The 26,142-nt window shown below is 43.4% G+C and overlaps 1 protein-coding gene and 1 pseudogene across 1 annotated transcript in view; one reads left to right on the top strand and one right to left on the bottom strand.

Annotated features, from left to right (window-relative positions):
- Positions 1–9,707, bottom strand: part of PPM1A (protein phosphatase, Mg2+/Mn2+ dependent 1A) — a 50,501-nt gene extending 40,794 nt beyond the window's left edge. Inside the window, exon 1 of the mRNA XM_034767900.1 lies at positions 9,490–9,707. The gene's annotated coding sequence lies outside the window, so the exon portion shown is untranslated. The remainder of the gene's footprint in view (positions 1–9,489) is intronic.
- LOC117876102 overlaps positions 1–25,092 on the top strand; it is a 34,191-nt pseudogene extending 9,099 nt beyond the window's left edge.
- The last annotated feature ends 1,050 nt before the right edge of the window (positions 25,093–26,142 follow it).

Below are 26,142 nucleotides of genomic sequence, written 5' to 3'. Positions count from 1 at the left end.
CAGATCAGCGCGATGATAGGGTACAGGATCCCAATAAGGCGCCACCAAGAGGAGCAATAGCATCTGAGAGGGATAACCTACAAGATGATCATGCATGGGGGGGAGAGAGGCCAGAGAATATCCCACATATATGAGTTGTGTACAGACAACATTCAACACTCCCCACCCCGCAATTATTGATTAGTAACTACTCTTGTTGGTGGCCTTATCAGTTTCTGAAGAATTTAATCTTTCATTACAATGAAAACTATTTCTAGCCTTTATGGCTGCAAAGATCACCTGAATCTGACAGATGTAATGCTATCTTCCAGATTCCGCAGAGATAGACTGAAACATCACCAGGTGTGAACTGTGCTCTATTACTTTCAGTAGCATATTGACAATGAGGCCAAATGAAGAAAATTCAGTTGTCAACATTTAACTCTTTCACTAACAGAATTAACAGTTACTTTGGGATTATAATCAGAATTAGAGGATAGTGCAACCACTGCCTCCTCCCCCTTCCACAATTTGATCCAGACTTCTATATGAGTACAACGTTTTCTGCTTTTAGGTAACTTTTCCTGATGCAGTAACAACTACTTTGATTATTTTATATATAAATGTTTACAGTAATTATTCTGTAATAGGGATTGGGTCATTTGGCCTAATGGTAGTGCAATAAAGAACACTGAATAGCTGAACAGTGGCATTTTCAGTTGAGTGATAATGTTGACGGGACTCCCCTTTGGTTTCTGTCCAGTTCCAGGTTTGGACATCTGAAGTGGAACCATTAGGAAAGTGGCAGTGGGATAAAAATCGGGAAGAGTGGATTCACAGAGAAGCCCCATTCCCACTTGAAAAAACTGATTAAGTATTTAACTTAAATATCACCATTTAGGACTTGTTTTTTAAGTCTCAAGCTTACAAACACTTCCACAGGTGAGCTGAAGTTACAGTACGACTTCAGAGTTAGGAACACCAGAGTTACTAACTGACCAGTTAACCACACACCTATTTCGGAACCAGAAGTATGCAGTCAGGCAGCAGCAGAGATATTAAAAAAAAAAAAAAAAAAGAAGTACAATACTGTGTTAAACGTAAACTACTAAAAAATAAAGAGAAAGCATTATTTTTCTTCTGCATAGTAAAGTTTCAAAGCTGTATTAAGTCAATGTTCAATTGTAAACTTTTGAAAGAACCACCATAACATTTTGTTCAGAATTACAAACAACCTCCATTCCCAAGGGGTTCATAACTCTGAGATTCTACTGTACTTTCATAACAAAGCCTAAGGATTTTCAATTCATAACCTTGCTTTTTAACCTTCAAACACATATTTGGAGCAGTAGAGCATATTGTTTTGCTATGACATATTGTTATGGCACTGAAGATGTCATCAGTGAGCTACGGATCTTGGGAAAGCCTTACTGGCAAACCTCTGAGATGTAACAATCTTGATGTAAAAAACTAACAAAAACCTTTTTAAAGGTGACCGACAGAAGAAAAATAATTGGATGTGCGGCCTTTTTTGCTTTGTTATAATGTCTAAAGAAGGCTTTCATTATATTCTTTCTGCTTGTTTTTACATTAGAAATTCAGGGCACGTCTAACCTGGAAGACAACACAAGAACTAGGAGTGAAAGTTCAGCAACTGAGAGGTGAAGACTGTTTAAGTGCAATGACTACTCTTTTGGAGAAATAACATTTTTGTTAAAGATTCCTGACCCCTGTTCTGTTCAATTAATGTGTGAGTGTAATATATATGTCCCAAAATCTCTGACACCCACAATCCAGCTGGCAAAACTGGGGAAGAATGAACTGTTCCTCATATTTCTAAAGTAAAAAGACAAGCATAAAGAAAACCATTAAAAAATATTTTTCAGGCCTCCTCTGTAAATCAGAAAAGTTACCCCCAAAAGCCTTTTAAAAAACCTTTACAGTTCACCTTTAAACTTTGTTTGTTTACATCTTTAGACTTTACATTAACTAAATTTAAAATAGCGACTTCAGAAAATTCTAACTTTTTTTTTTTTTTTTACTCCATATCCTCAAGAATAACACCTTCTGAGAACAGTGTTGTATACTCTAAATGCTAGATACTAGTCCAGCAGGTAAAAGGCAGACTTGAGAGCTCATTTCTGCAGCTTGTGCCCAGAACACTAAGGTCTACAAGAATGAACACAAAAATGTAGTTATAAACTTCTTGTACATATTCAGAGTCCACTTACTTTTCACTCCTGTTAGCACTGTACAACTAATTCAGCTACAGAAATGTGAGCTAGTTTCTTTTCAGTTTCACAAGTATACAGATATATTAACTAAGCTCTATGAAGATTATTAGTCATGATTCATGTGGCAGAAAGACACAGTTTGACCTACAGATTCCAGGTTGAATTTGCAGGGTCAGCAAGTTAATAAAAAGGCCATCTTTCCTTTCTGAAACAGAAGTCACTAAGACACAAACATGGAAGCATACATATGTCATCTTCTAGGTCCCAATACAGTAAAGCACTTAAGCACATAATTAACTTTGTAAATGTGAATAATCCAACAGAAGTCAACAGGATTTCTCACATGATTAAAGTTAAGCACATGCTTACCTGCTTTGCTGGACGGAGGCCATAATTGCTTATCAGAACGTAATGACACTTTACTTTTGAATTTCCTGGGTTTTGTAATGAACACTACATTATTTTAAAAGGTTAAAATTCATTTTTAGAAATCAAGACCTCCTTACCGATATTGTAAACCTCTTTAATTATTAAAACTGAGAATTAAGTGTCAAATTTACTTTTCACTATATTTGCATACTTTTGGCATTTCTCTAAACTCCAACACTAAAACTAGACTAGCAGTGTTCTTTTTATCAGAGGGGTAGCCGTGTTAGTCTGAATCTGTAAAAAGCAACAGAGGGTCCTGTGGCACCTTTGAGACTAACAGAAGTACTGGGAGCATAAGCTTTCGTGGGTAAGAACCTCACTTCTTCAGATGCAAGTGTTCCTTTTGTTTCTATTAAGATCTGATTCAAATTTCATTTTCAGATACTCTTTCATTACTAAAACCATAAGGAACATAAGGATGGCCATCCTGGGTCAGATCAAAGGTCCATCTAGCCCAGTATCCTGTCTTCTGACAGTGGCCAATGCCAGGTGCCCCAGAGGGAATGAACAGAACAGAGAATCATCAAGCAATCCATCCCGTCGCCCATACCCAGCTTCTGGAAAACATAGGCTAGGGACACCATCCCTGCCCATCCTGGCTAAAAGCCATTGATGGACCTATCCTCCATGAATTTATCTAGTTCTTTCTTGAACCCTGTTATAGTCTTGGTCTTGACAACTTCTTCTGGCAAGGAGTTCCACAGGTTGACTGTGCGTTGTGTGAAAAAAATACTTCCTTTTGTTTGTTTTAAACCTGCTGCCTATTAATTTAATTTGGTGACCCCTAGTTCTTGTGTTACTAGGAGTAAATAACACTTCCTTTCTTTACTTTCTCCATACCAGTCGTCTTTTTTCCAAGCTGAAGAGTCCCAGTCTTATTAATCTCTCCTCATATGGCACCCATTCCATACCCATAATCACTTTTGTTGCCCTTTTCTGAACCTTTTCCAATTCCAATATATCTTTTTCGAGACAGGGCAACCACATCTGCACGCAGTAGTCAAGATGTGGGTGTACCATGGATTTATATAGAGCCATTATGATATTTTCTGTCTTATTATCTACCCCTTTCTTAATGATTCCCAACATTCTGTTTGCTTTTTTGACTGCTGCTGCACACTGAGTGGATGTTTTCAGAGAACTATCCACGATGACTCCAAGATCTCTTTCTTGAGTGGTATCAGCTAATTTAGACCCCATCATTTTATATGTATAGTTGGGATGTTTTCCAATGTGCATTACCTTGCATTTATCAACACTGAATTTCATCTGCCATTTTGTTGCCCCGTCACCCAGTTCTGAGAGATCCTTTTGTAGCTCTTTGCAGTCTGCCTGGGACTTAACTATCTTGAGTAGTTTTGTAGCATCTGCAAATTTTGCCACCTCACTGTTTACCCCTTTTTCCAGATCACTTATGAATATGTTGAAAAGGACTGGGCCCAGTACAGACTCCTAGGGGACACCACTATTCACCTCTCTCCATTCTGAAAACTGACTATTTATTCCTACCCTGTGTTTCCTATCTTTTAACCAGTTACCAATCTATGAGAGCACCATCCCTCTCATGCCATGACTGCGTACTTTGCTTAAGAGCCTTTGCTGAGGAAACTTGTCAAAGGCTTTCTGAAAATCTAAATACACTATATCCACTGGATCCCCCTTGTCCACATGCTTGTTGACCCCTTCAAAGAATTCTAGTAGATTAGCGAGGCATAATTTTCCTTTACAAAAACCATGTTGACTATTCCCCAACAAATTATGTCCATCTACGTGTCTGACAATTTTGTTCTTAATAGTTTCAACCAGTTAGCCCAATACTGAAGTCAGGTTTACCAGCCTGTAATTGCCAGGGTCACCTCTGGAGCACTTTTTAAAAATTGGCATCACATTAGCTATCCTCCAGTCATTTGGTACAAAAGCAAATTTAAATGATAGGTTACAGACTACAGTTAGTAGTCCTGCAATTTCATATTTGAATTCCTTCAGAACTCTTGGATGTATACCATCTAGTGCTGGTATCTTATTACTGTTTAGTTTATCAATCTGTTCAAAAACCTCCTGTAATGACACCTTAATCTGGGACAGTTCCTCAAATTTGTCAACTAAAAAGAATGGCTCAGGTTTGGGAATCTCCCTCGCATCCTCAATCGTGAAGACCAATGCAAAGAATTCATTTAGTTTCTCCGCAATGGCCCTATCGTCCTTGATTGCTCCTTTATCATCTTGATCGTCCAGTGGCCCCACTGAAATGTTTATTGTAAGCACACAGGAGTATTTATGATTAAAAACTTTCATTAGATTTATTATTCTCTCATTTTTCAAGAAAATACTTCTATCGTTTTTGGTCAAATTTGACTCCAAGTTTAGTTTCGGTAAAACTATTTTTACAAAACCTGAGTTTTCCTTGAATACTACTAGAGAGAACTTATATAGTCATTTTCCACTGAAGATTTCAACAATCAATTTAAATACCCGTTAAAAAGTATTGTTGATATATCAACCAAAAAACAAGGCAGAAAACATCCTTTTTAACGAAGACCTCATAAAACACTAATACATGTTGGAATAACTAGTTTCTATACACCTACAACTGTAAAAGAACAACAAGGGACCTGATAAAATACATGTTAAATAAGTTACAAATATCTGCCAAAACAGCGATCTACATTGCCAGTTTACTGGATGAGAAATTTTAGAATTATTTTTGGACTGTATGCTATTTAGGGCAGAGATTCTTCCAACTGGGCAGTAAAGTTGTCCAATAGCACTTCTCACCCTTCCCTGCATTTTGGTTCCCCCTCCTTCTAAATGTTCTTGCTAGTCTTATGATTTCAAGAATTTACCCCCTTATCTTGAATGCTTATGAAATCCCCTCCTACCTATACCACAACGTTACTCAGAGAAGCCATGGAAAGACAATCTCCCTATGCAGCCGAGACACGCATTGTCTAGGTATCATGAAATACAGCAACACTTGTTGGACTGCATTTCATGGACCTACAGCCCAACAAACATTCTCAGCCACCAACATCCTTTCAGGCACTATACTACATTTACAGAGGCTTTACACTTTGTACACCGGAATTACTACAGTGATGGGCACTTTACTGAAGGGACAGACAACTTAAACTTGACAGAAGTGAGATTTTTGACACCTAATATTATTATATCTGAAAGATGTTGGAGGAAAAACATTTTTAAAAATGTGAAGATGTGATCATAAAACCACAAAAATCTGCAAGAGAACAGAGGGACTTTTGCATATGAAAAATAAACCAGCTTTCAAGTTGACCGCCTCCATTTAAAGCACTGATATGATGATTTCAGTGAACCCTGGACTAAACTGCCAGGGCCACACATAACATGGCAGGAGCTGCACAAGCTTTCCTACACAGCTCTGCCAAAGCACTACCATCTTGACCTAAGGCATCTTTGTTATTCAAGCGATTGGTCTCTATAAAACAGCAACTCATGCCAAAGTGAACATTTTTATGGTGTGGATCAACAGACCCTAGGATCAAGGATGGAACTAAACTTATTCTCATTTGTGACCCAAATAGCATTTGAACCCAAATTTCCACAAATAAAAACCTAGGGCAGTAAACCACTGAATTAAACAACAGTCGGATTCATTTTATAAAAAGAATGAACATTTGTTACAAATACTGTATATTCAGTTGTAATAAGACTGTACTTCCCAAGATGTTAGAAGGCACTTAAAATGTCACAAAATAATTAAATAAAAGTTATGGACACACCTTTGTTTTACCCAAATCTTACACAATTTTTGCTGAGTTGATAAACTCAAAAAAATCTTATGACATTAGAATAGGCCTGATTTTGACATTGACAATACTGCAAAATAATTAATCATGGTTATTATAGGCCTAGTCTTCACTTACCGGCTGGTCCGGAGGCACGCCATCGATGTTCTGGGATCGATCCCGGAAGTGCTCACAATCGACGCCGGTACTCCAGCTCGCCGAGAGGAGTACGCGGCGTCGACGGGGGGAGACTTCCGGCCGCGTCTGGACCGCGGTAAGTCCGGAGTAAGGTACTTCGAATTCAGCTACGTTATTAACGTAGCTGAATTTGTGTACCTTAGTCCGAAGTCCGGACTAAGTGTAGACCAGCCCAGAGTTACATAAAGTTTATATTTAATTCATCTTTGGGAAGCAGATGCTTAATCTGAATTCCACTAAAATGGCAAAGTGTAATAAGATCTCTCTTTTATTGACAGCTGCAGTCTAAAACATATAAGTTGCATAAGTTTACAAATTAAACCACACCCAACTGAAATCTTTAAGAAGTATTTTGGGGCCATTAAAGTATTTTGGGGTATTAAAAGGCTGGTCTCAGCAAGAACGTGACTCAGTTTAACTGTGTTTAAACTATACTCGAGGTAAGAAACAACCAGCTTGATTTCACCAGGGGGGGGAGAGGGGGGGCGAATCTTTGTATAATATACTGCTTGTAATGGAATTTGCATCAAACTATCAAGTGAATGCCTGTTCAGACATGTTAACTTCAACCAACTCTCACCAATCCCGTGATATCTCCATCCTCCTCTGAGTTTTTCCACTGAAACATCTCTACAAACCTTGCCATAGAAAGTTCAGTAAATACTTTATGTTTTCCATATATTCACTTTTTAAAAAAGAATAAAAGCACTGAATACCGACCATGAAAAACTAAAATTTACCAGATAAGCTTAGTCCTCTGGAAAGTAATTAGCAAGAGTTAGGCCTTGTCTACATTAGAAAGGGTTTGCCAGTATAGCTATATATATCAGAAGCATCTTATACCAGCAAAAGTGTTCTCACTCCCCCCCCCCCCCAAAGTTATATTAAGAAAAGGACTTTTTTTTTCTAGTCTAACTGCATCTACCCTGGGGCTTTTGCCAACACAACTGTGTTGGCTAGGGGTCTGATTTTTTCCCGTCCACTAGCTATGCCAGCAAAACTGAGTGTAGACTAGGACTTGGATACAAGGGGGCAGGTGAGAGGAGACCCCATAAAGCGAGAGAGATTCAGGGGCAAAACACTTGAGATGCCCAAACCCTACTGCAGGGAAGGATGCTGAAATTTCTACCAAAACGTTTTTCCTTCTTCAAGAGTTCCATCTTTATGGATGCTGACAGAAAGAATCTGATACTAAATATGAAGCTCCTATCCCCCTGCCTCATCCCAACTGTTGGAAGGGAACAGGAGCTTAAAGAAAGGTGTCTGGTACTTCACATCTCCCCCAACCCCAATTTTCTCACTCCTCTTTCCTCTGAATAACTCTCCAGTTCTTGCCTCTGCTGCTGTTCATAACTTTCCCAAGCAGGAGAAGGAATGTGAAACTGACACAGAAAGAACTGTGTGAAACTGACAATTCTTGATAGTTGCTTCCCCCAGGTTTCAACAGCAGTGAAACTTGTTAGTTTCACATTACAAAGGCTTGGCAAAGTCTGGAGCAGCAGCAGCACAGGAACAATTTTTCTGAAGACCCAAAAAAATACTGCACTGGTCCACATTTGGAAGGCCCTCTCTCACAGTCATAAGATATAAAACATTATTTTATAAATGGAAGCTTAAATTCTGAAAACACTGATGACTTAGGCCCCACACATGCCAGGGAAATCTGCCCCCTCATCACTGGTGAATAGCATGTGGAACTTGAAGCCTTACTGCCCTCAATGTCTTTCCTTTTAAGATAGGTATCTACTTCAAAGAATAACTCCTTTGTATGAAATAATGAGCCCTAAATCGTAATGTTATCACAATAGTGATTCTCAACAAGCAACAGGCTTTCTAACTTGTCAAAGGACACACCAACCCTAAAACTAGTCCCTGGTAAGCAAGACAGCAAAATTGAGGGGCCCTTATTGTTCACCAGTATGTATGTCAAAAAAATGCTTATCAAATCAGTTCTTTCAAAACTATTAATTTGCAGCACATCCTAAACACATCTCTGGCTAGTACAGTTCATGTTAGCTGCAGAAAAAAAAAAAATTCTCAGCCCACATCTCTGACATTTAAAAAACCCAAACCAGCCAAGATTACCAAGTACGTCAATGGGCAATAGTTTTACAAGGGGCCTAATCTCTCCCACCCACTCTTAACATGGGAAATGTTGACAGCACATGCTTCATCTCTGTAACCTTTGCTTTGGTTCTCAAAATTGTTTTTTAAGGACCTTAATATGTAATTCAAACTTGAAATGTGTTTCGATGGCTCGCCTAGGGAGGCGAGCCTGGAGGCGGCGGCTGCTATAAAAATAAGAAATCACTATCTGGGAGTGTTTGTGCAGCGACCCTTGGTGGGGTGGGGTGCTTTATAAATAGATGTGTTTCTTAATGGTGCCCTGCCCCAAGTGCTTTGGCGGCGGCGTGTGTGGGGGGTGTTTATAAGCATTATTAATGGAGCTCGGCGGGCTAGGGGCGCTGCTGGATGGTTACTTGCAGCAGGCCCGGAGCCGCTCTCACCCAGGGGAGCGGAAGGGGGGCTGTCACCCCGCTATTCCCTACTCCGCAATGCGGGGCTGGACCCCTGGGGACAAGCCCCTGGTCACCTTCGGCCCCTGGAGTGCAGCATCCCAGGCAGGGGCAGACTCGCTCGCGGAGACCGCCGCGGTGCTGGCTGCTGCCCGGGATGGCAGGTCCGGGGGGGAGGGGGAGTCACACTCCCCTCCCGCCTCTCTCCGTAACCCCGCGCGGGCCGCCCCCGCTTGTTTACAGGCCCCGGGGCCCAGGCGGCGGCGCGGCCCTCAGCGCCCTAGCGTACTCCGCCCCGCCGCCTCCCGCTCGGCCCGCCTGGCCCGCCTCCCCACTCGAGCCCCGCACTGCGCAGCAGCACTGACTTACCCCGCGGCGGCGGCGGCCAAAGGCACCGGCTCTCCGGGGAGCGGAGGGAGGGCAGGGCCGCGCTCTGCGCTCCGAGGGGGCCGGCGTAGGGAGGGATCCGCGGCGGGGCTGGGCCGGCGGGCCGGCGGCCTCGCTTCAGTTCATTCACAGGCAGCTGCGGAGAGCGGCTCTCTGGCCAGGGGGAACCAAGAGCTCATCCCCCCTCCTCCCGCTCGCTCTCGCCCTGCCTCGAGCCCAGCGCCGCCCGCCGCCGACTCGCGCAGCGCCACCGACCCCGCTCCCCTCCCTGAGCGGCACACGCGCGCTCCCGAGCCGCCGCTCTCTCGCTCGCCTTCCACCCCGCTGTGTGCGGCGCGCGCGCTCCCGGCCGTCCCTTTGCCAGCGCGCGCGCGCGCGCGCTCGCTCCCTCCTCTCTCAAGCCTGGGCCCAGGACAGCTGCGAGTACTGCTGGTACAGCCGCCGCCTCCGGCGCAGCGTAAAGAGCCCGGATGTTGGTTGAGCTCGGAGAACTGCAAGGGGGGAGGGGGAGCAGACTGTTGAGCTATTACATCACCTCCCGGCTCCCTACTGCGCATGAGCTGCCCGGGGTTCTGGCGGGGAGGGTAGTGTGTGTGTGTGAGAGAGAGAGAGACGCTGAGGAGGGGGGGATGGGCGGTATACCCGCCCAGCTCACTGGGGGGGGGGGGAGAGACAGCAGCACTAGCCTGTGTAGGGCACCAGCCAGGACACAGAACCCCCCACGTGCTCTCAGGCGGGAAATGGGGGAGAGATACTGTACAGGGACCCTCGCACACACACACATACACACACACGCACACACAGCCCCAAGGGGATCGGTGACCTATGCTGCTGTGTGGTGTACAGGGGATCTAACCAGCTCAGACTGATATGATCAAGATACTCGCCTGCTCCGAGGCCGTGGCTGGGGACTGAGCGTAACATGCATGGGGAAACCGTTTCTCAGTCCCCAGAGAGGAAAAGACACTGTACCACACAGCAAAATATACTCCCTGCTCACTACATACGCCATCCTCACAGGGGAGGTACTCTGCAACGTACACAATTATACATGCACCCACACACGCACACCATTCCCAGTAACAACCCCTGCACACAAGCACGCCTTCCCCCTCCCCCACACCGCTCACAGTAACATCTCCCTGAGATAAAATATACAATCCCCCCAACAGGGCTAACAAACTAATGTGGTCTCAGGTGGCCCTACCCGCCCGAGGTTCATGTGAGAGATGTCAGAATTGCAGGGAGGAGCTTAAAAGGGAGAAATCCAGCTCCAACTAGCGTGGAGAGTAGGTCCTGAGTTCATCCAGTTGTACTTCGTCTCTGACTATGAGCCCACAACTGAGGACTTCTACATGAAGATTTGCAGCATTGATGGGACCCTGACCCAGCTAGACTTCCTGGACATGGCAGAGCATGGGGAGTTTGGGGGCCTGCAGGAGCATTACATATGCCTAGGGAAGGGTTCCTGCTCATTTATGCCATCAGTGACCACAGCAGCTTCAATGAGATCAGCAAGTTCCACACCCAAACCCTGCAGATCAAAGACCAGGATTAGTTTCCCATGATCCTTGTGGGCAACGAGGCCAACCTGGACCTTGAAATCCCATCTCCTAGAACTGGAAGGGACCTTGAAAGGTCATCGAGTCCAGCCCCCTGCCTTCACTAGCAGGACCAAGTACTGATTTTGCCCCAGATCCCCAAGTGGCCCCCTCAGGGATTGAACTCACAACCCTGGGTTTAGCAGGCTAATGCTCAAACCACTGAGCTATCCCACAGCAGCAGGTGCCCAAAGAGGAGGCATTGGACTTCGACCAGGAGAATTGCATCCCCCTACATGGAGGGTACTGCCTCAACATGGATGAGTCCTTCCACAAGGTCTTCAGAGCCCTCCAGAGGTTCCAGGAGCTCTAGAACCCCCCGTCCACACAGTGCACCCCTCCAAATAGAGTCTGAGAGCTGCCCCTGCTGCATCCTGTATGGAGGGGGGTCCTCCTCCCCCACGATCTCTTCACCCCAACACTGTGGAGGAAGAGGGAAGCCCATCCTGGATTCTCCTGGTGTCTGGGGGGCCAATCGGAGAGGGATGAAATATTCTATAGCTGTGTATATATATCTACAAATAGCTATATTGTGGGGAGGCAGATGATGGGAGCCCAGGTAATATTTTGGGATGAATCAAGGTAAGGATTCCTCAGGCAATTGATGCACAGCAACCCTGGAGGGAGGATGAATCAACTGAACCAACTTGTATTGGAACTGCACCTTTACCTTAGCTAGGGAAGCTAGTTAGGCCCACAGCTTTACAGAAGTATTCTGAGGGAAGAGAGGGAGGCATTCTGGAAGGGGTGGACTATCTGGGATCAGCCACAGGGATTGGACTGGTGTGTTGAAACCCTTGGTCACTGCAGAGCAGAGGCCTAAAGGAGTGCTGGGACCCAGTTTAGGACCTACGGGGTGCCCTAGTGTGTAGAAACATCAGTGACAAAATGGTGCAGACTGCAGGCATGACCTTCCACCCCTGGAGAAGTGGGAAGACTGATTGACCCGGACTGTTGAACAACATAGGCCTAAGGGTATGGTTTGGTAAGACGATGGCTACATGGACCTAGAGCATTTTCTGTAGTGGATGACTGAGAACCCAGCCCCACGTGATGGCAATGGTTAAAGCCCGAGACTCAGACTGGAGTCAAGGTGTCCAAACTCATCTTGGTGAATCATTTTGCCCACCTACTCCTGGCTGGGGATAGAGACTGGGTACTCAGACACTGTCCCGAGACACTAGCCAGTGTAGTCTGGCTTATGAAAAACTACCTGGCTGCTGAAGTGGCTTTGGATGTGTCATGCCAGAGACCACCTGAAGCCAACGGGGTCCCTCTATTCAAAGGAGAACCTAGTTGGGGCAATTTGCAGACTGATGGTCCAGTGTTGGGCACAGAAGTGCCAATCCCTAGGGGACCCAGCTGGGCACAGGGCCCTGGATTGGTTCCCTGTGGAAAACCCCAGCCCAGACAAAGGCTTCTAGGATTACGCCATCTCTTCTTCAGGAAAACCAGGGGGCGGGAGCAGACAAGTCACAAAGAAAGGGGTCACCTTGAATATTAGGCCCAAGGCTGGAGCCCAGCATGCCAGCTGGGGGAGTTTGCTTCTTGTGTGGGTGCACAGGACACTTTGTCGCTCTTGGCCACATGTGGAGTGTGATTATGGACAGATGTGGATGGTGGAAAGTCAAACCCATAAGCAGACCCTGGCTAAACTAACTATCCCTATTTGGATAAATGGGACAGAGATGACAGACCTGGTGGATTCTGGGCGTAATCAACCCCTGATTTGGGACTTAGTTTCCCTCAGGGCTATGAGGTTTGGGACCATCTTTCTACAATGTATTCTTGGGAACTTGAAACCTTATCCCAGTGCTCACATGCAATTGACAGCAAACATGAAGTCCCTTGTAGTGGAGCTGCCCCCAAATGCTAGCCTATGCCATTATCTTGGGATGGGATTGGGAGCATTTCTCAGGGGTACTGGGAGAATTTAAGCCCCCAGAGGGGTAAACTGAGGAGACTCTGGGAAGTGGAGCCTGGATATTGGTAGGTATATGTGAGGAGCTGGACCCTGAAGAGGGGGGTCCAGCCTAGCAGAATCTCCCACAGAGGTTCTCCCTAATAATGAAACAATATTGGATCCCCCCATTGGACCCTGAAAGGGGAGGGCATCATAACTAGAGGGACTGACTTCATGAGGGATCAGAGGGAGGACAAAACCCTGAAAGGGGAGGGCATCATAACTAGAGGGACTGACTTCATGAGGGATCAGAGGGAGGACAAAACCCTGAGCTGAGCCTATGACCAGCTCTCAGTGGTCAACGGTGAGGTAACACTGGTCTAAAATTTTTGAGAAGTCATCTGCTTCAGAGATAAAATGTGCTATTTATTATGTATTTTGATGTGCTGAATTCAAATATGACAATTAAAACAACTGATTGGCTACTGTTTCTAAGATATTTAAGTTTTTACATTTTATGTCTATGTATATTATGTTGATAGTAGAGTTTTAATCATAAATTGTAAACCTAGGTCTTTTCATGTGTTTATGGTTGCTTTACATGATAATATTTCACCTGTCCTGTTTATGTAACACTTTAAAAATCACCAAAAGGGTTATATAAATAAAATTTATTATGAAACAAAAGGCAAAAAACTATTATGTACATAGTTTAGTCCTATTCAGTGTCTACTCGGCGCTTCTTGGCTTGTCTCTTGTATTCATTAAATGGGGCATCTCTTGTCACTGTCCAGCAATAGTCTGCAAGCATTGGTGGGCTCCATTTGCCCTGATAGCGTTTCTCCATTGTTGCAATGTCCTGGTGAAATCACTCGCCGTGCTCGTCACTCACTGCTCCGCAGTTCGGTGGAAAAAAATCTAGATGAGAGTGGAAAAAATGTATCTTTAGTGACATGTTGCAACCAAGGCTTTTGTATGCCTTGAGGAGGTTTTCCACCAACAACCTGTAGTTGTCTGCCTTGTTTCCGAGAAAATTTATTGCCACTAACTGGAAGGCTTTCCATGCCATCTTTTCCTTGCCACGCAGTGCATGGTCAAATGCATCATCTCGAAGAAGTTCACGAATCTGAGGACCAACAAAGACACCTTCCTTTATCTTAGCTTCACTTAACCTTGGAAATTTTCCATGGAGGTACTTGAAAGCTGCTTGTGTTTTGTCAATGGCCTTGACAAAGTTCTTCATGAGACCCAGCTTGATGTGTAAGAGCGGTAACAAAATCTTCCTTGATTCAACAAGTGGTGGATGCTGAACACTTTTCCTCCCAGGCTCCAATGACTGTCGGAGTGGCCAATCTTTCTTGATGTAGTGGGAATCTCTTGCACGACTATCCCATTCACAGAGAAAACAGCAGTACTTTGTGTATCCAGTCTGCAGACCAAGCAAGAGAGCAACAACCTTCAGATCGCCACAAAGCTGCCACTGATGTTGGTCATAGTTTATGCACCTCAAAAGTTGTTTCATGTTGTCATAGGTTTCCTTCATATGGACTGCATGACCAACTGGAATTGATGGCAAAACATTGCCATTATGCAGTAAAACAGCTTTAAGACTCTTCTTCAATGAATCAATGAACAGTCTCCACTCATCTGGATTGTGAACGATGTTGAGGGCTGCCATCACACCATCGATGTTGTTGCAGGCTACAAGATCACCTTCCATGAAGAATAATGGGACAAGATCCTTTTGACGGTCACGGAACATGGAAACCCTAACATCACCTGCTAGGAGATTCCACTGCTGTAGTCTGGAGCCCAACAACTCTGCCTTACTCTTGGGTAGTTCCAAATCCCTGACAAGGTCATTCAGTTCACCTTGTGTTATGAGGTGTGGTTCAGAGGAGGAGGATGGGAGAAAATGTGGGTCCTGTGACATTGATGGTTCAGGACCAGAAGTTTCATCCTCTTCCTCTTCCTCGTCTGACTCAAGTGAGAATGATTCTGGTGCATCAGGAACCGGCAATCCTTCTCCGTGGGGTACTGGGCGTATAGCTGATGGAATGTTTGGATAATGCACAGTCCACTTTTTCTTCTTTGACACACCTTTCCCAACTGGAGGCACCATGCAGAAGTAACAATTGCTGGTATGATCTGTTGGCTCTCTCCAAATCATTGGCACTGCAAAAGGCATAGATTTCCTATTTCCTGTTCAACCACTGGCGAAGATTTGTTGCAGAAGTGTTGCAGCATATGTGTGGGGCTTACCTCTTGTCCTGATCTCCAATTTTGCAGCCAAAATAAAGGTGATAGGTTTTCTTAACCATAGTGGTTATACTGCGCTTTTGTGATGCAAAAGTCACTTCACCACAAACATAGCAGAAGTTATCTGCACTGTTCACACAAGTACGAGGCATCCTTGCTCACTTTGGCTAAACAGAAATGTGTCCCTTTGCAAAATCAAACACTGACAAATAAGAGAGCACGACACTGTATGATTTCTAGAGCTGATATAGGGCAATTTGTTCAGCAGAGTGATGTAAGCTTCGTTATGATTGCATCATCCATGACTTCTAGGAATAACATGATGCAATTCATATCATGTATGACGCAATACCAGCTTCAGATTGCATCATTCGTTGTTTTGCCTAAAAAGCAAGTACTGTCCAAACCCAGTCATAGATTTATTCATAGATCCAGTCAAAGATGTATTTTAGTCATTTCTGGTTTAAATTGAGATCCCTTCCCTTTATAACTCACTTATCCTCCACCATTCCCAAGTCAAGGGTCGTATATACTGACCCAATAGCATATCTTGAAAACTAGAGCCAATCAACAATTTTAAGCATCATTTTCGTTTTCAGTGACCCAGAATTAGTAAAGTTTGACTACATTTATTTCAGAAGCATTTTGGCTGTAGAGCAGTGTAATAGGCCCACATCAAACAGAGCAGTACGCTCAGTTTGAGCTCCAGGCAGAGTAACTGTACCATCTGGAGAAAGACTGGCGGACGGTTGAAACTTGATTGCAACTCTTTGTTCCCTGGCTTCATCAGTGTGAGGTTATCTGACTGGCTCATGCTTTCCCTTCTGTGGCCATGAGAATACCCTGGCCAGGATTCTGGACCACTTCTATTGGATCAGGATTTACCAAGAGGGCAAAGACTTCTGCAGCCCCTGTCCTGATTGCCAACTCATAGGACCTTAAAGGGTGGGCAAAGCCCATCTAGCTCCACTCCCTGTAGTAAGTGTCCCATTTGAAATAATAGGGATGGATCTAGTTGGACCCTTAGAAAAGAGTACATATTAGTGATAGTAATTATGCCTCCAACTATCTGGAGGCAATCCTGCTACTCCTCACATGCAAAGATTATTGCAACAGAACTGCTAAAGATCTTTTCCAGAGTTGGGGTACCTAAGACGATCACCACCATTCAAGGCACCAACTTCATATCTCATCTGTTGAAGGAGGTGTGTGATCTGTTAAAAATAAAAATCCTGTGTATGTATGTCTGTCATCTGCAAACTGAAGATCTGGTTGAATGGTTTTATCAGACCCTAAAAAGGATGTTGATAAAGTTTATTGTTGTGGACCCCTGCCATTGGGATCAGCTGATCCCTCCCCTTTTATTGTCTATTGGAGAGGTTTCCCAGTCATCTACTGGATTTTCCCTATTCAGACAACCCCAGGGTCTTCTTCATCTGATCCGTGAGATGTGTGAGGAACAAACTCCTAGAACAGAGAATGTTGTACAGTATACATTAACGCTCCAGGAGAGGCTCAAAGACCCTAGGGACCTTCACCAAAAAAAACCCTCCTTCGTGCCCAGCAATCTCAGGAGTGAGCTTATAACATAGCTACTCTCTAAATGACAAGGACCATATGAAGTAATCCATCACATATGGCTAGTTAATTATGAGATCTGACAACAGGATCTACCATATTAACCTCCTGAAACCCTGGAAGGAGCAGGAAAGCTCGTTTATCACTCTTTATTCCTCTGAGCCAGAGCTGTGGCCCCAAGCATCCACCTCCCTGGATCCTGACCCCATGCAGTTGGGGAGAGAACCTAGACCTGGAGCCAAGGGCCTAAATAAGACACCTATTGAATGCCTTCCCAATGGTGTGCTCATCACAGCCAAGACAAATTCATCATGTTCAACACCATGTCCAGATGGATCCAGGGCAAAATATCAGGGAGAACCCTTAACCGCTCTCCAAAACAATGCAGGATGTGGTGAAACAGGAGCTCTGTGCCATTGGAACTAGGGTCATTGAAGAATCCCAAAACAACTGGTGAAACCCAGTGGTACTGATCCCTAAACTGGATTAGCGCTATATAGTTCTGTATAGATTTGAAAAACATCATTGCTATCTCCAAATTTGATTCCTAGCCTATGCCCCAAGTGGATAAACTACTAGCCTGGCTGGGTGAGGTCCAGTATATTATAATGTTAGAGCTTCCAAAGGATACTAGCAGATTCCACTCACACTGGAATCATGTGAGAACTGATTTTGCCACTCTGTTTGGCTCATATCACTTTAGGACTATGCCCTTTGGCTTCCAGAGCATCCTAGTGATGTTCCAATAGCTCATAGACTAAGTCCTTGAACCACATAGCTCACATGCTGGAGCTTATTTAGATGATGTGGTCATCTATAGTTGAGACAGGGAGGCCCACCTAGAGCAGGCTGCCACCGTCCTTTGATCCCTGCGGGAGGCTGTCCTAATTGCAAACCTAGCAAAGTGTAAAATCGTGAAGGAAAAACCCCCTTACCTGAGTCTGGGGGAAGGGCCAGATCCAGCCCCTACTGGACTAAGAACAGGCCATGAAAGCATGCCCAGCCCCAACAACAAAGAAACAGGTCCAAAGGGTTTGGGTGGGTCACAGGTTATGATCACTGATTCATGGCAGGGTTTTCTATGATAGCGACCCCTCTCATGGACCAGAAAGTGCAAAGCTGGCAATCCAGCTGTGAATCACCAGCAAGAAGTATGGGTTGCACAATCCTGTGGTTTTTGAATCCTTTGAAAAATGGATCATTGTCAAAGGGGAACTGAACAGGTGCAACACAGCACAGGGAGCACTTTCCTCCAACTCTAGCTGACATCCTTATGGAGCCAGTGGGAACCTGCCAATACTTCCTCTACAATTACTCATTCCCAGTCTCCACCAATACTCCCCTCATCCCTTCACACTAGTCTAAAATGACAATCCCACTGTGGATCACCAGCTGCAAGCAGCAGTTTGTCAATCCTCCTGTAGATCATCAAACTGGTACTGGTCAGGGCCACCCGGGGTGGGGGGGAGGTGGGAGTGGGACAATTTGCCCCAGACCCCACAGGGGACCCCACGAGAGTTTTTCAGGGCCCCTGGAGATGGGTCCTTCACTCGCTCTGGTGGCCCCGGAAAACTCTCGCGGGGCTCAGGCCCCCGGAGCTTCTTCCACTCCGGGTCTTCGGTGGCAGTTCGGCAGCGGGGGGTCCTTCCGCTCCGGGACCCGCCGCCAAAGTGCCGAAGTGCCGGGTCTTCGGCGGCACGGGCCCCCTGCTGCCGAAGACCCAGTGTCCCTGAATCCTCTGAGTGGCCCTGGTACCAGTAGCTAGGAAACTCAGCTGGACTGGCATGGCATTGCATTGTCAGGGCTGAAGCCAGCGGGTATTAACTTAGCAGGGGTGGGCAGGGGAATTTTCAAGGAGGCTGTCATGGGAATGGGGCATGGCCAGAGGGTTACTGGGGAGTGGTATGGGGGCAGCATGTGTAGTTTTCTCTGAGTCCCCAACTAGAGCACAGGCTGGGGACTTTCAGGGCTGGAGTGGGTCTAGAGGGGGAGCATTTCTCAGGGGAGAATAAAAGGGGTAATGGGGCTGGGTCTGTGGCTGGAGGGGCAGAGATACTGTGGAGGGCTGAGAAGCATAGGGTGGGGACTCAGCTGGAGGACTAAGGAGGTTCACTGGTTGAGGCAGCTGTCATCTTTGAGAGCAGTCAGAGATGGTGCTCATGACAGCCACACACATCTTAGATCAGATTAAGGCTGCCCTAATGTGAAAGCTGGAAAAGCCTTAAATTGAATGCAGATGACTAATGTGGACACACTCAATTCGTGAGGCTTCGGACTGTGAATACTATCACCTGAAACCCCACTGAGTGACTGCTCTAACGTAAATAAGGCCTATCATAAAACATAGAGCAAAATCATTCTGCCCTTTTCAATTCCCAGAGATGGGTAGAGCTATTGTAACACATACAGCAAAATCTCATCCCCATAGAGCTTTTTTGCACTAGAAAAGTTTATTGTGTTTAAATGCAATTGCAAAGAATTGAGTTAGCTGGCATTGCTGACCATGACTGACCAGAGCGTGTAGACCAGATCAAATTGTGTTCAGCATTGCATCAGCTAATCGTTACTACTAACATGATACTGAACACAATTTACCCTCATTTACATAGACCAGTAAGTCATGTCAATGAGCAATGTGTCAGCTAACTCAGATCTTCACAATCATGTTCTTATATAATACAATTTTCTTGTGAAGCCAAACCAATAGAGGAGTTATAGCACACATTCCTCTGAAAATCTATCCTCAGGCAAAGTCTCCACCGTACCCCACAACGAATGAGACTTTGACAGGTCAGCACCTAACTCACCATGTCCCCATCTAAGAGACATGAGGTCCCCTGCAGTACCCAGACAATTTATTAACATTTTTGAATCAGCTCAAGCCTTAGAAAGTGTATTTAATTTTCTAAAGCTTGTTGAATAAAAGGAATGATCCTCTATGCCCACGTTTTCAAAAGGGAGAGCTTATGCAGACCTTTAGAAACGTTGGCCCTAAAACTACACACACATTTCTCCAAACGAAGGTTCCAAATCAACACACAGATAATTCTTCAGCCTCCATTCCTCTCATGAACACACACAATACTTTGCTGAATCTGTTTTAATTCCTTGAATTATGTATCATCATAATGAATGTTTAGATTTGAATTAGTATTATTTACTGCTTTTGGTTGTATTTTTTTTAAATGCGACGGCAAATGTTAAGAAGCTAAATAAAAGTATGGTTTAGCTTTTTCAGTGCTGCCCTAGATTTAAGCTGCAGGAATGCATGGGTACAGAGTTTTGCTGTTGTCATTTTCTATTTATATGTTTTTATCAGCAAATGGGATTGAGTCAAATAACCAAAATACATTCTTAAAGGGTAACTTTGAGTTTCTCAGACCTAATTTATTGGCATTGGCAACAGTTAACCAGAAACTCAAGGACCACATCTAATTTGAATAAAATGGAGCTATGTAGGTACACTCTTCTTTACTACATATTTGTAGCCTGAAGAGACTACGACTCCCAGCACACAATTCTCTATGTAGGCCCAGAGCAAGATAAGGTATTGACTGTGGGGACCTATAGTCTTTGGAGGCAGAACCTCCACATTAATGAGGACAGCCCAGGCTTCATTGTAAAACTTCTGCTGTACTGTGTGTCATATGACAAAAGTGAATTCAGAAAGAGTCCTGTTCCTTGGCACTGAACAAGGAAAAAGGAAAACATCCCTAACGCTACTATATCTGTCTGTCTCTGCTTCATCGTAGAATTTCTGCTTAGAGCCTTTTTTAATCCTGCTCCTTCCCAGCTTCCTGCTAAAGTTTTAAAGGAAGTGTCGTCTATAAATGATATTTAACAAGAATATTTAATACATTAAAGATCAAGACAATTTGTCGGCTTTACCATCATTCCACAATGAATTATCTATTAGCAATGAGGTGGGTTTTGTCCAGTTGATTCACTTGGACTGTAAGATTGCAAAGGTGAAAAAACATGTTCATTAGTTTTACGATTTTTCTCAGCAAGCCTATCTCCCTTCACTAAGAGTGTGTTTGAATACCATTGATACTAGGATCATGTAGCAATTCAGCTGGGTTTTGGAACCAGCAGAAGATTCCACTTCTTTCCTTTGTAATGACTACTTTGATCAGTGTTAATCTGTGTGTGTTGGTGGTTTCCAGTGTTTTTTCTCATCCAGTCTTAGCTAGACTTGGTGTCCTGGTGAAAGTATGGGTAAATTTTGGGCTGCATTCCAATTGTTAAAGAAGAAAGCCTGAGATCTCCCCAATTTGGCTTCATGTTATTTAAGGAGGGCCAAATTTACCTATAACGTTGGCAACATTCTGATATGTTGATCCAAAAGTAGCTAAACTGGATTTACTCCAGTGACTACAGGACAGCAAATCAAATAAACAGTCTTTTTGTTGTAGATCTCTCTTAGTAATCTGTACTGGTATCTCCTCCAGTCTGCCAGTAGCCGATGATAGGAACCAGAAGTAATATGCTTGAAATTACACCATATCCCAAAAGCTTAAAATTAAAAGATGACAAACTCTGGCCTATAATCAGTGACTATTCGTTCTGGATGCCAGAATGAGACAAGATGTATTTTAACTTCCCTGTGAGCTGTTGGTTTTAGTGAGAAACAGAATATATATTTTTATAAGAAAAATAGTTAATGGCTAGTAATTAAGTATGTTACTTTCTTTGGACAGACTTAGTGCTCTTCTTTTCCAGGCCTACTGGGTAATGCTTTGGGCATGAGAGGTTTTTAGAATCTGTCTTTCTGGTCATTGTGCCACACTGCAATTTGGACTCTTGACACTTGGTGAGGCCACAATGTCCCTTATGTATCCTTTACAACGTCATCTTTGTGGGACTACAGTATAATTTATCTATGGCAATCAGTCCTCCAGTTTTGGAGAGTTCCCCTGTCATTGCATGGAAGTCACAGACTGGATGTGAGACTTACTGCTAAGTAATTGTGTTATGTTATAAATTGAGATGCATTTTGCCGTTGTGTACTATCACTGGTAATCATTCCAGTTCTGATTTTCAGGATGAGGCTGGAACGGAAGGCCACTAAAAATGGCACCCAGGCATGCTTCTAGATCATCTCAAGCTTCTAGAAAACATGAATGATTAACAGGGTTCTTGGTAAGATGTCAACCATCACTAGAAATTGCCCAGGTGCATACTCTGCTGTATGTATAAATCTCATCAAACACATGAGCAATCACTTGGCACTTCAGGGACATCATGTCTAAAACTTTTTACTAATGATACCCAGGGCTTGTGGTCTCATGATCTTGACATTGCTAAGACCCTGCAAATATCTTGAGAAGCACTCATGCCCATCAGATTGCGAAATATTCTCTATAGGGGAATACCTAGTCTTGGAATCTAAAAGCCATCTGGAACAAAATGCTACATGCTTCCAATCATCTCTGTGTAAATTCAGTAACACCCAGGCAAGCTTATATCTGCAGGCATCTGCTGAAACAGCTGTACACTTGGAAACTTCATAAAATGCCAGTAGTGAAGAAGTAGTCAATGGACGGTTTAGATTGCATGCCTGTGCTTTATCCACACCCAAACTGATTCTCCTTTAAGCATTTCATAAAGAGCTTGGCCTTTTGTGGAAAGGTTGGGTATGCATTTTCTTCATTCTTGAAATGTACCAGCTCCATTACAATTTGTCTTCCCGATACAGTCTTTTAAGAAACATTACACACATCCTCACACTCTGGCCACACTGAGTCAAGCTCTGTGTTTTACTAGTATTATTTAAAAACAAATACCTTGTTGTGCAGAGTGGTAGGGACTTTTTTTTTTATGAATAGCAATCACTAACCTAAGACTCTTTAAGTCTGACTAATTATGCACAAATTCAGTAGGAGTTTCACAAAGCAATTTTCCTATTTAATCTTTAGTTGTGAATGAAAGAAAGTAATTATCAATATGTTTGAATTTCTCTAGTGAAAATTTTCTGATGGAAGTAAGCAACAGTTCAGAAAAATCAAGAAAATAAAAATGTAGTAAGCACCTACATTTCAAAAGGATGGAAAACCCTTTACTTTGAAGACTTGTACCAGCAGACGGTTTATGCTAGAATGGTGGTGATGGTGAGGGGGGTTGTTTGGTTTGGTTTTATTCCTTACAAGATTTGTATTTTATATGTAGGTTTTTCAGTTATTAATAACCATTACTTACCATGTTTATCACTCACATTCATATATCTAAATGAGAAATAGTACAAGTATAGTAAGAAAATCTTGGATGTTGTCCATGCATCCAATACTGCCTTTGATAGAGGATCTTTGTTTAAAGCTAAAGGGAATCAGAATTCAGGTTTGGTATGTGCTAACTCTAGACTCCATTTTCCAAAACTCACAATTGTTATTAGCCAGTATTTGGCAACTGCTCAGGAGCATCAGATTCAAAAGTTAGGTAGTGATAGCAAAACTAGAACATCATTTTCCTTTTTTGAAAATTAAGCTAATACTTGGTAAAGATACTGGATTGATAGCTCTGGAAATGGAAGTCCAAAAAAAGGTACAGAGGGGCAAAGTTCCCCACACTGCTCTGCCAATGAACTTTTACTATATTCTGGAGGGGCCACTTTTAGAGTATGTCTTCATTGCAGTGTTAACTTGGGCTAGCCTAGCATGAGTGGAGCATCCCCACTGCAAAGCCCTACCTGTGCCAGATCCATGTGGTTGTGTCCACAATGGTACTGAACTTGCTGGGCGGATTCTAGCAGAATGACTCATGGTTCCTAGTAGTACATTGAATTGGGCCACTCTATGAATTCATTCACAGTGTGTTGTGGGAAAACTTGTCTGTCCTTCCTGGGCTCCTGGGAAGTGCTCTTGTAGGTCTTACTGATGTCATGCCACAGCTTTACCACACGGTTAGTGCCAGTTTCTGGCCAACTGGCAGCACGGGAGAGGGATTTATTGAATGGCATCTCTGTAAATGCTGAGGAAGTACAACAGAAATGGAGCAGGCAAATGTAGGTTTAAAACATAGTGCAGAATAAAGGAGGAGTTAGACAAGAAATACAGCCCAAGTGGAATTGTGGGATAGGATAGGAGGACTAACAGCACCCCAGTTGGATTAGCCTGCGTTCACACAGCAAAGTTGTTGGGTTGCCATCTCAGGCTGAAGTGAAACCCAAGTTCAAGCCTATACCCTCAGCCATGCCTGCTAGCCCAGGCTTAAAGCACTCTCAAGCTCAGGGTAGAGGTTCTTTTGTATGGCTGGGAAGGACTTAAAGTGAAACACATGGGCTAGAGCCTGGGCAAAACCAGCACTGAAGCCTCCCCCTCTGTGGGGTGAGGGGGCAGCTAGTTCAGTCTGTGGAGCATTTGAATTCTTTTCTAACAATAAAGGAGCCCTTGCTGTGGGATTATTTTTTTTTTTTTTTTTTTTTTTTGGTGCGATGGGGTCTTGTCTAGGAAAAGGACGGAGAATTACAATTTATTTCAGAGAGGCCACACTAAATAGCTGTCAAATGGTGCTGACTTTTGGTCACTATTAGCCTGCATCAGGTGATCTAGAAGGGAAAAAGCACTCTCTCTTCTTACCCATTCAGATTTCCAAGTAACAATTCCAAAGCTGAACCCAAGAGACACAGATAATATGGCACAAATTCAGACAGTGCAGCGTGAATACAGTTTGACAACAGCGTTTTGACAGCTCACCAACATCTGCAAAACACCATCTATTCGGAGGGTTCCTTTTGATAGTAATAAAAGGTTACTGAAGAGCTGAATGTCCAGAAATATTTTTTTCTTTTCCCTAAATATAAAGGAATATCAAAAATAGTGCCAATAATATTTTCAAAAATCAAACATTTCTCAAATAGTTTTTTTCTGTGAGATATGTGGCATATACAAAATACACAGTAGCATGGGTTTTTACTGTTTCTAATTGGCTCTCGTGGGAATTCTGCATGACATGTTCCACCAATGGGGTGTTGCTTTAAGATGTTACACAGTTGCCATGTTCCACCAATGGGATGGAACATGGCAACTGTGTAACATCTTAAAGCAACACTATTCAACAGTTTAGGTGGATTTAGAAGTACTGTACCATAGAGGCTGGGATAAACTCAGTGCACAATACTACTTTTTTGACCAGCTGTCTTTCTGATTCTCTTTCAGATACAAAGAGATGTATACTATTTTCCAGAATTGTCAGAATGCCGAACTCTCATTGATAAGCATTTGTAATGCCTGGATGTACAATTGCTAGAAGTTTTATTCAGGTCAGAAGATTTTTCCACTTCCCAGGAAGAATTGTGCAACACGGAACAACTCACATGTTTTACCAGTTAGAGCTTTAGTCTTTACTTAATTTATCTGATAGTGTCTCTGTCATCCAAATGAGGGTTTATATAAGCCACTGATTTTGCTTGCTGTCTTCTATCAGCCGTCGGTGCCCATTGCTTTCAATGGTGCAGTATCAAGCCCATAGTTACTGAGATATTTGAGGGTGTAAAATGTCTGTAGTCCCAACCAGTTTTTATAACCCCTCATAGGATTGTTTCAAGGAATTTTATTTTGCCTAAAATAACTCAGATTCTAGTTCAGTCATAGCTAAAGATATCTGTATAAACCTGCTGGCCCATGAGGATACTTCAGAATGAGTCATTGAGAGCCTGGCAGCCTTCTCAGGTTTTTTGGATATAAGTTAATATTAAAGCAAAAAACTTCAAAATTTTATAAAGATAAGAATTCCCAAAAGTACAGCAGATTAGTTCAGACAAGAGGGTGAGATTTCTGCTTACTAAAGTTAAGCCTCTTGTATTTTTCTAGTTTTCTCCTTTAAGTATCTGAATCTGGTTGGCATCTTTGTACATTCAAACACTTATTTTTTTGCCACATTCATTAATGTAAATTTAATCAGTCACTGCTCTCATTTAGCAAGCTTCTTAGCTACAACACAGCTAATGAGACATTTTTTGTATAAATTAAATAGTTATAACTAGAGATGGGCTGGAACCAAAATGTTGGATTCAAACACTCAATATTTGGAGATATTTGAAAGCTGAACCTTGATCAACATTTTGCAAACAACCCCTGTGTTTACAAGGGACTGTACCGAAACTCCTTAATAGTCCTAAATTGAGGGGTGTTCATAATATTCCACTGGATTTTTGCCACCTAAACCCTTTTCTACTGACAACACTGCTGAGGTTAAATTTAGTCTAATTATTTTTGTGCTGGTGTGGTGTGACTGCTGCCAAAAATAAAAACATTGTTAATGCCTGCTGGGCAGAAGAGGATGGTGGACAGAAAATGG

The sequence above is a fragment of the Trachemys scripta genome, chromosome 4 (genome assembly GCF_013100865.1).
Source record: "Trachemys scripta elegans isolate TJP31775 chromosome 4, CAS_Tse_1.0, whole genome shotgun sequence".
In the NCBI taxonomy this organism is placed as follows: Eukaryota; Metazoa; Chordata; order Testudines; family Emydidae; genus Trachemys; species Trachemys scripta.
This window is presented reverse-complemented; position numbering and strand designations above follow the sequence as displayed.